We start from the raw sequence: 8,432 nt of genomic DNA, 5'->3' as shown, positions 1-8,432 counted from the left end.
GGGAGAGGGAAAATAGGAACACAAATCCGGGTATGAACAGGACCTGACCTAGTTCAATATTCTGAAGAGCTAAGAGACTAAAAACTTGTAACCCATGAGAAGTATTTGATAAAAACAATAAAATGTATCTTTTATCCTCTGTTGCCTCTTTTTAAAATTAATTTAAATAGCCAAATATTTCCTCAATATCTTCTTAACGTGAAGAGTTATACATGTGAGATTGTCAGAGGAGCCTAAGGGTGCTGAGAGCAAAATCCACACTGAAATTTGGAAATCCCAGCCTAAGGGCCAGCTATCCTGACCAGTTATTTTTACATCTTGAGTGGTACAGAGCTTGGTTTTTGAATGTCCCAGCTGGTGGCCCAAAGTAGTGATATCTCAGCACATTATGCATGATTCTGTGTGATACAGGTTGAATTCACAGAGAACTCAGATATTTGAATCTGACTGATGATGGGATTTTTAAAAGCATCCAAAGGACTTTAGGAGCACACATCTCATTGAAAGTCAATGGGATTTGTGCACCTAAATTGCTTAGGTCTAGTTTTACAAAGGTATCCTTAGATTGTAAAGTCAGAAGGGACCACCGTGTTCATATAGCCTGACCCCCTGTATAACACAGGCCACAGAACATCCCTGAATTAATTCCTGTTTGAAGCAGAGCAGATCTTTTAGCGGGGAAAAGCCATCCAATCTTGATTTTAAAATGTCAAGTGATGTCGACTGGCAATTGTTGGTGACTGAAAAAAATTTCAACTCTTCAATAAACAATCGAAAGGTTTTGGGAGAAAGCAGACACTGTCCATGAAAATTTTTCTTTATTCAAAAATCCAACTTCCTAACAAAAGAAAAATATTAATGGAAAACTTTTGAACATTTCGAAATCAAGGACTTCTCAGTGTATTAGGCTTGGCAAAATTAGGTTTTTATTTTTTGTGATTTTGACAGATAATATGTGTATTTTATGCATTTTTTCCACTTTAAATTAATAGTTATGCAAAAGTATGGACTTTAATAATTTTTTCCTGATTTTTATTGATTTAAAGTTTCATTTTTGCAGAAAATCAAGGGAGGGGGGTCAGACAATAGTGGGTGAGGGTCCAACCATAATTATGTAATGACAACAGAGACAGATTCAAAAATGTAAGGCTTTATAACCATTAAAACACAATTGTCAACATCATATCTCAAAATATACAAAGCGAATAGCCTTAAATCAAACTCTAATAAGATTTTAAGCAGCATTTCTCCTATTTTGCCTAGCTGTACATTTTGATGATCATTGATGGAGATAATTTTATTTTGGTTTGTGTGTGTGTACGGTGAAATCAACATTTACCTAAACTTTCTAAGCCGAAATACAATACGTGCTCAGATATGATGTTGAGTGGGCCATTCTCTTCTCATTGAAGTCAGTGACCTTTAGCCAGTGGGGGCATCATGAGGCTAGCAATATACCCCTTTATGAGGTCCTTCTGTGTCAATTCATCTCTGAATTGTTCTAATAGCTTGGGAAATGGCTGAGCACCAGCTGCTTGGCCTCTGGTACATTTTCAACTTGTGGTTATGTGTCCTTCATTCGGGACGGGTCCGCAGTTCTGGTGTTGAGAGTAGTTGATGGAGGCCAAGCAAGAAACATTTTTGTGCTTGAGCCAAAGCTCATTAAAGTCAACAGGAGTTTCTCCATTGATTTCAAATGTCTTTGGATCACCTCCTTTATCTGGTCACAGTTTGTCGATGATTCACAGCTAGTTAAAGTGACTAAAAGTCCACAATGGAAAAAGATTAGTGCCGGTCAATTTTTTTCCCATGATACGCCAGGCTCTCCCATAATGCACTGCCTCCCTCTCCAAGAGGGAGCCCACAATCCACGATGCAGACCTGGGAGCCTACAGAGGACAATGAGCCTGAGTCACTCGGCATACACCTCTAGTGAGGTGTTGCAGCAGCATTTCTAAATCAAAACATTTTTTGGTTTTGGCTGAAGTATTTCAGGTTTTGGCCTAAATATTTTGTATTTTGGCCTAAATATTTCAGGTTTTGGAAAGCAATATATTTTTTTTCAGTTCCTTTGAAAATCTCAACAATGGGGCCACATTCTGTCATCTTTACACACACTGTGAAATCTCCTGGCAGTTTTCTCTGGAAAAATCCCCTATCAAAAATTTTCCATTTGGAAATCCCTGTTTTCCTGTGGGAAAATTATTCAAGGGAGAAAAAAAATAGGTTTTTTATTTGTTTTGTTTTCCTCCTCCCCACTTTTCCCACTCTTCCTTGCTGTTTTCAAAGTGAAAACAGATGAGAAATAAGAAAATGTGAGAAACAGGCAGAAGTGTAGAAAGTGAGACCTTTGAAGTCAAATGCTGAAAGTCACACTTCAACTATTTTCCAACTGGCAAATTGTTGGGAAACAGACAGAAGTGTAAGAAAGTAGGTTTTTTTCACCTCCGTAGTCTGACTGTTTTCTAGTTTTTGCCAGCTGAGACAGAGTGAGAAATTGGGGGAAAGGGAGGGAAATACCCACAGTTGTTAATTTAAAAAAAAAATCAGTTTTTATTAAACTTTATTTTCCAATGACAAAATTTTCATCAAAAATTTTTGACCAGCTTTACTTTTGATTTGAAGAGTCACAGTGCCTTTCTAATTTTACAAAAATAGCAAAGCCTATATAAATGCAGTAGAAAATCTTGGTGCCTGAGTACAATTTTTTTCAGTTAATCTCTGGCGTGCCCCTGTCATCTCCTTGTTCGGCAAGCTGTAGATAATGGGGTTTAGCATGGGGGTCATGACAGAGTACAGCAGAACAATGAGTTTTTCACTGTTCAGTGAGTGGCTGGATTTGGGTTTCAGGTACATGGTGCAGGCTGTCCCATAGAACAGAGTCACCACCAGGAGGTGCGAGGAGCAGGTGGAGAAGGTTTTCTGCCTTCCCTCAGCTGAAGGCATCTTCAGGATGGTTGAGATGATACGAACATAGGAAGCAAGGATGAGCGTGAATGGCAGCAGGACAAAGAAGAGGGCAACCAGGAGAATGGTGATTTCAGTCCTGTGGGTGTCCCCACAGACCAGTTTCATCACTGTGGGGACATCGCAGAAGAAATGGTTGATTTCATTAGAGCCACAGAAGGGTAGAGTGAATATGGCCGCAATGTGACCCATTAACACCAGGAGGTTGGAGAGCCAGGAAGCAGCCACAAGCCCTATATAGACTCTCCTGTTCATAAGGACTGGGTCACGCAGTGGGTGGTATATAGCAATGTATCAGTCATAGGCCATCACAGCAAGGAGGTAACATTCCGTCCCTCCTAGGAAGAGAAGGAAATACATCTGTGTTGCACAGCCGAGGAAGGAGATGGTTCTATCTTCTGAGAGGAGGTTGGCCAGTATCTTGGGCAGGGTGTCTGAGGTGTAAAAGATCTCCAGGAAGTTCAAGTTCCGGAGGAAGCAATACATGGGGGTGTGAAGGGCAGCGTTGGCCAAAGTGACAAAGATAATGAGAAGGTTCCCAGTCAGAGCAATGAGATAACAAGACAGAAACACCACAAATAGCCCCCAGCTCAGCTCAAGGTGGTCGGCAAATCCCAAGAGGATGAAATGGGACACCGAGGTATGATTCCCTGTGGTCATTCCTCTGATACGCTCAGTCCTGAGAGAAAAAACTAAGTAAATAAAGACATGAGGCTGCATGAGGTGCAGGTTTCCCATTCTTTTCAATTATGCATAGTAAATGAAGATCCTGAATACTGTTTAATCGAGAAATTGTCCTACCTCATTTATCCCTTGCAGCCAGCATGGACCAGATTCTGACTTGTCCTTACTCTATACTGAACTCCAGTACTTTTCTCCCGACAAACACAAGGAATAAGTGAGAAAATAATAAAATTGTTGGAATTTTACCACATGCAATCCTCCACACCAATTAATGTTAATTTCTCAGAGCAATATTTTCCCCTCTCTAATGTCTATGGTTCTGTGATAAAAGCATCTAACTGCAAACAAAGGCACAGCAGGCCTGAATACTCATAAATTCATGTGTCCATAGATTTAAAGTCAGAAAATAACTTATGTTCATGCAAGTAATAACCTCTTGCATAACACAGGCCATATAATTATACCAGTAATTCCTGCATGGAGCCCATAACTTTCGGCATGAGCCTAGAGCCCTATCAATTTCAAAGACACATTGTTCTGTGATTTTTTCAAACTCCAAGTTCATGGAGAATCCACATCATTCTATTAAGGAAGTTGTTGGGAATGCGTTAATTACCTCCCACACATTAAATTTAAATTTGGTTGTCCTTTTTGTGGTTGCTTTCATTTCCAGTAGATGGAACTTTTTTTTCTATTTCACCTTCCAGCCATTGGATTTGGTTAGATACCACTTTATCTGCTAGATTAATGAGATTTGTAGCATCTTCTCTTCATATAACTAGACAATAATCAAGTCACTTCTTGGACAACAAGTGTCTTGAGGAAAGACTTTAGCTTGCACAATCTTATTCATAGTCTCTTCCCTGCCCTTTTGCTTGGGCCTGGTTGTACCACAGTGTTGTCGTTACTCAGTGACTGCAAGTGTTGCTAGCCTCCTGTCCGGGGCGAAAAAGAAGAGGAACCCTCTTTAGCCTTCCATCCGTTCCATAACTATGCAAGGGATCAAACGCAACTGGCTCTCATATACACACTCCTGTACGTATCTACCTCGGACTGAGAGGAAACAGAGGTACATCAAGAGTAAATGAGGGGCCCAAGAAACTGATTTCTTGTAAGTCTTGTGTGGCAAGTGGCAGTTGGCTGCTGTCGGCAAGGAGTCGGTGGAGGAGCGGATACTGGCCAGGTATGGACAATTTTGGCCTGGCCCTGTTACGGCCGTTCTTTATGTTCTTAAGTGGGTCACTTTAGTTCATTTGACTTTGCAGTGGGCGATTCATTGCGAAGTGAAAGTAAAGGATGGGCCTCTAAAATGTGGTACAAATAAAGTATGACCCAGGGTCTTCTGGTGCTTGCTCCAAGCCATCCACTCAGTTAAGCATGTCCCCCAGTCGTTCAGTAGCATTTATGCCTCCCACACACCCTTGGTGGCACAGGGAGGGCTTATTGTTCTTCATGGTTTCTCAGAAAGACGCACTAGGCACCTAAACGAGTGCCATGAACCGGTTGTGAAACTTTGAAGCGGTTTGAGAAACCACTTAGTCACTAGGCACTAAACCAGTGCATGAACGGGTTTGTTAAAATTTTGAAAGCGGTTTAGAACCACTTGTTAACTTGGCTTCACTGCAAGGGAAAGCTTTGGATGGGTAGCTGCGACGATCGGAGAACAGTGTAAATTCCTCTCCCAGCCTCTCAGGAGCTGCGCCTTGCGGGCATGTGGGCGCCTCCTGGCCACTGTTGGTCGTGCTGCTGCTGCTGCTCGATTGGACGTTGCCCTGGGTGCGCAGATGCTCGGTGGCTGCGGTGGGCTGGGTGGTCCTGCTGCTTGGGCGCTGCTGTCCCTGTGTGAGTACACCATCGCTGCCTGCAGCCACCCCCCTGCATGCACCCCTGCCCACAGCCCCGCCCACAGCCAGCCCTCTGCACCCCCTGCCCGCACCCCCCGACCACAAGCAGCCTGCTGTTGCGGCAGATAGACTGCTGAGGGCAAACAACAGTGGTAAGTCCATGCCCGGAGTGCTTTCAAGGCTCCAATAAACCACACCGAGTGGGAAGAAATCAAGCAGAGGTTTAATTGAGATCTCAAAGTGGTTGCTGGGAGACTCGACCTGGCCTCAAGTCCAGCACGAGGTTAATTACAAGAGTGTTACCTTTTTATTACTTTACCTCTGAGCTAAGCCGTCCCTTTTCCCCCTTCCCCTTTCCCTTGTATAGCAGTTACATTTAATCAGAGCTCATTAGTAAACTGCTTAAAACTCAAAGCTGGCGCACTACATGTCTAGTTCATTAGGCCTACTTCTTATGAACTACTATCTTGTCCTGTCAGAGGTGTTTTATTTTCACTCCCTTTGTGGCAGAAGTATGCGCAGGCTTCATTATTTCTGCTCTATACCAGTTTGAGCGGCCTTGCAACTGATAAGGCTCCGGACACCTGGCCTTTTGTTTATTTATTGGCCTGCTAGGTCAATTAGAGTTTAAACATGGAAGGACTCTTGTTCACTAGAGACCTGAAACAGGGAGACCTTATATTCTTATTGCCTTTCACTTTTTTAAGTTACCTAGGTTTATACTTAGTGGCACCAACAATTTCCTTTTTTGAGAATACTTAACAATTTTTTGGCTGAGTTTTTTTATACTCTGCGGACAAGATTTGATTAAATGCTGTGGAGCTGGGGCTTTTGATAAGAGGGTACATTGGGAGTTTTGGGGAGCGGGGGTTACAAAGCTTACGGAGAAGCATTTTAATACAAGCTATTAGGATAAGGGTGACTATACACAGTATTACCCCTATGAGGAGGAGACGCACAAGGACCCCTCCTATTCCTCCCAGGTTGGGCAACCAGCTTCAGAGGAAGTCAAAAGTGACAGGTTTCCTTTTTTGGGCTTTCCACTTTTTTAAAGCTTGTTGGGCCGACAGGATGTGTTTGTTAATGTTTTTTTGCATTTTTTGGAACATAAGTACAGCATTTACTTTTAATAAGGGCACATACTTCGCCCTGTGAAACCAGAACATAATTTAGGGCCTGGCGGTTTTGCAGGGATAGTAACTGGAGCTGATAAAGCTCAGAGCTGATACCGTTTTTTATAGCCAGGGTGTCATTGGCAAACTTGGTGAGGAACACAGAGAGCCTTCGATAAAGTTGGGCCAGTTGTCCTACCCCATATAATGGAAGGAGGATCATACCAAGCCTGTCTCCCTCGCTAACGGGCTCTGGGGTGGCATATAGAGACCTGCGCTGCCTGGGGCGGCCATACGGGGCTTGGGCCAGGACCCGCAGTGGAGGGGCAAGGAATTCCTGGTAACAGCTTTCATACCACCCATGAGGGAGCCACTTATAGGCATTCTGGCCACATATGTAATAGAGAAGGCCATTGCCCAATAAGCCATTATATCCCCGAGCCATCTGTGCAGCCTTTGCAGAGGTCCAATACATAAACCCCTCCCCAGAATCCTGTTTAGAGCTGTTATAAACCGGAATGGACACGTTAGCGGTCGGGGTCAAATAATATTGACAGGTGCTGTTCCCTGAAAACCATGTGTGGTTGGCCGTCCTATTTTGAGCACAACAGAGGCGGCCAGGGGGAACGGCACGAAGCCTGATGGGCTGAGGGATAACCTCGCCATTTTAGATGGGCCTTCAAGGATAATTAGTGAGGCTAAACTGGGCTTTCTTGGAACAGTTTGCGGCTCGAGTAGGCCATCCAGGGGCGATTTTTGGGATGGGGGGGGAATATTGAGAGCCATTAATGCTTAACCATACCTGGCAAATATTCAACCAGTTTTGGGGAACTGCTTTTCATGGCAATCCTGCCGCGTGGCGCGGGATTTGGGAGCATATTCAGCAGTTAGAAAAGTTAAACTTCTGGGCAAAGGAAATTTTTAAGGCTTCATAGGTGTTTGTTTTCAGGTTAGTGGGACTTTTTTTTTACCCCGCATGGGCTGCGAAGGAGGTGGGGACCAACAAAAGAAGTGCCCCTATGGTAAAAAGTAACATATTGGTAGACCTTGGACTTGGACCTATATTAAGCAGGTGACCTTAGGGTCTAACAACTACAATTCCCCAGATATTTACAATATAACAATTACCAATAGCAGGCAAATTAAGAACAGGAGGGACCAGGCCAACAAGTTAGGCCGGCCCTTTGAAAACAAACATAACCAGATTTCAGAGTTTTTCTGGGGAAGGGAATTGGGGTGCCCAAAGGGGAAACACTGCATTTACTATTTTGCACTGTCAGGGTGGAAATAATAGCGGGGCTGCTCACGAACCTGTACCCAGGTGGGACCCACAGGAGGTAAGCAGGGTGATAAGAACCCACGAACCCTTTGGCTGGGGCCCCTGTGTGCTGTGTGTACCACAATGTGTACTGCCCACCACTGGTGAAGAGAGCAATAGTGTGGTTGACAAATAGGAGGGATGTGAGACCACACTAAAGGGCTTCCACCCATATAAGGGCCTAAGGAACTGGTGAGGGTGAGGCTTGGCCTTTATGTCTTTTAAACAACAGTTTAAGTTCCAGATTGTCGCTGGCAGTCTCTGGTGCTGGCTGGACGGTCCACTGCTCAGGAGCGGGCACTCTTTTTAGTCTGGAGTGGTGGATCCAGTTCTTGTGTCCCTTAACTTTGGCCGCCGTGTGGGAGGTCAGCAGGACGGTGTGGGGTCCCTTCCACTTCTCTTGGAGAGGCTCGTCCTTCCAGGTGCGAACGAGGACGGAGTCACCTGGCTGCAGGGAGTGGATAGGCTTGTCCAGCGGGAGAGGCGGCAAGTCTTTAGTGTACCCGT

At 44.1% G+C, this 8,432-nt stretch overlaps 2 pseudogenes; one reads left to right on the top strand and one right to left on the bottom strand.

The window, feature by feature from the left end:
• LOC116826303 (olfactory receptor 10A5-like) overlaps positions 1–8,432 on the top strand; it is a 13,189-nt pseudogene that overhangs the window by 3,719 nt on the left and 1,038 nt on the right.
• On the bottom strand, positions 2,628–3,627 carry LOC116826305 (olfactory receptor 10A7-like; annotated as a pseudogene).

Source organism: Chelonoidis abingdonii, chromosome 14 (genome assembly GCF_003597395.2).
Source record: "Chelonoidis abingdonii isolate Lonesome George chromosome 14, CheloAbing_2.0, whole genome shotgun sequence".
Lineage (NCBI taxonomy): Eukaryota > Metazoa > Chordata > Testudines > Testudinidae > Chelonoidis > Chelonoidis abingdonii.
The sequence above is the reverse complement of the archived record's forward strand: the minus strand, read 5'-3'. Positions and strand labels throughout refer to the sequence as shown.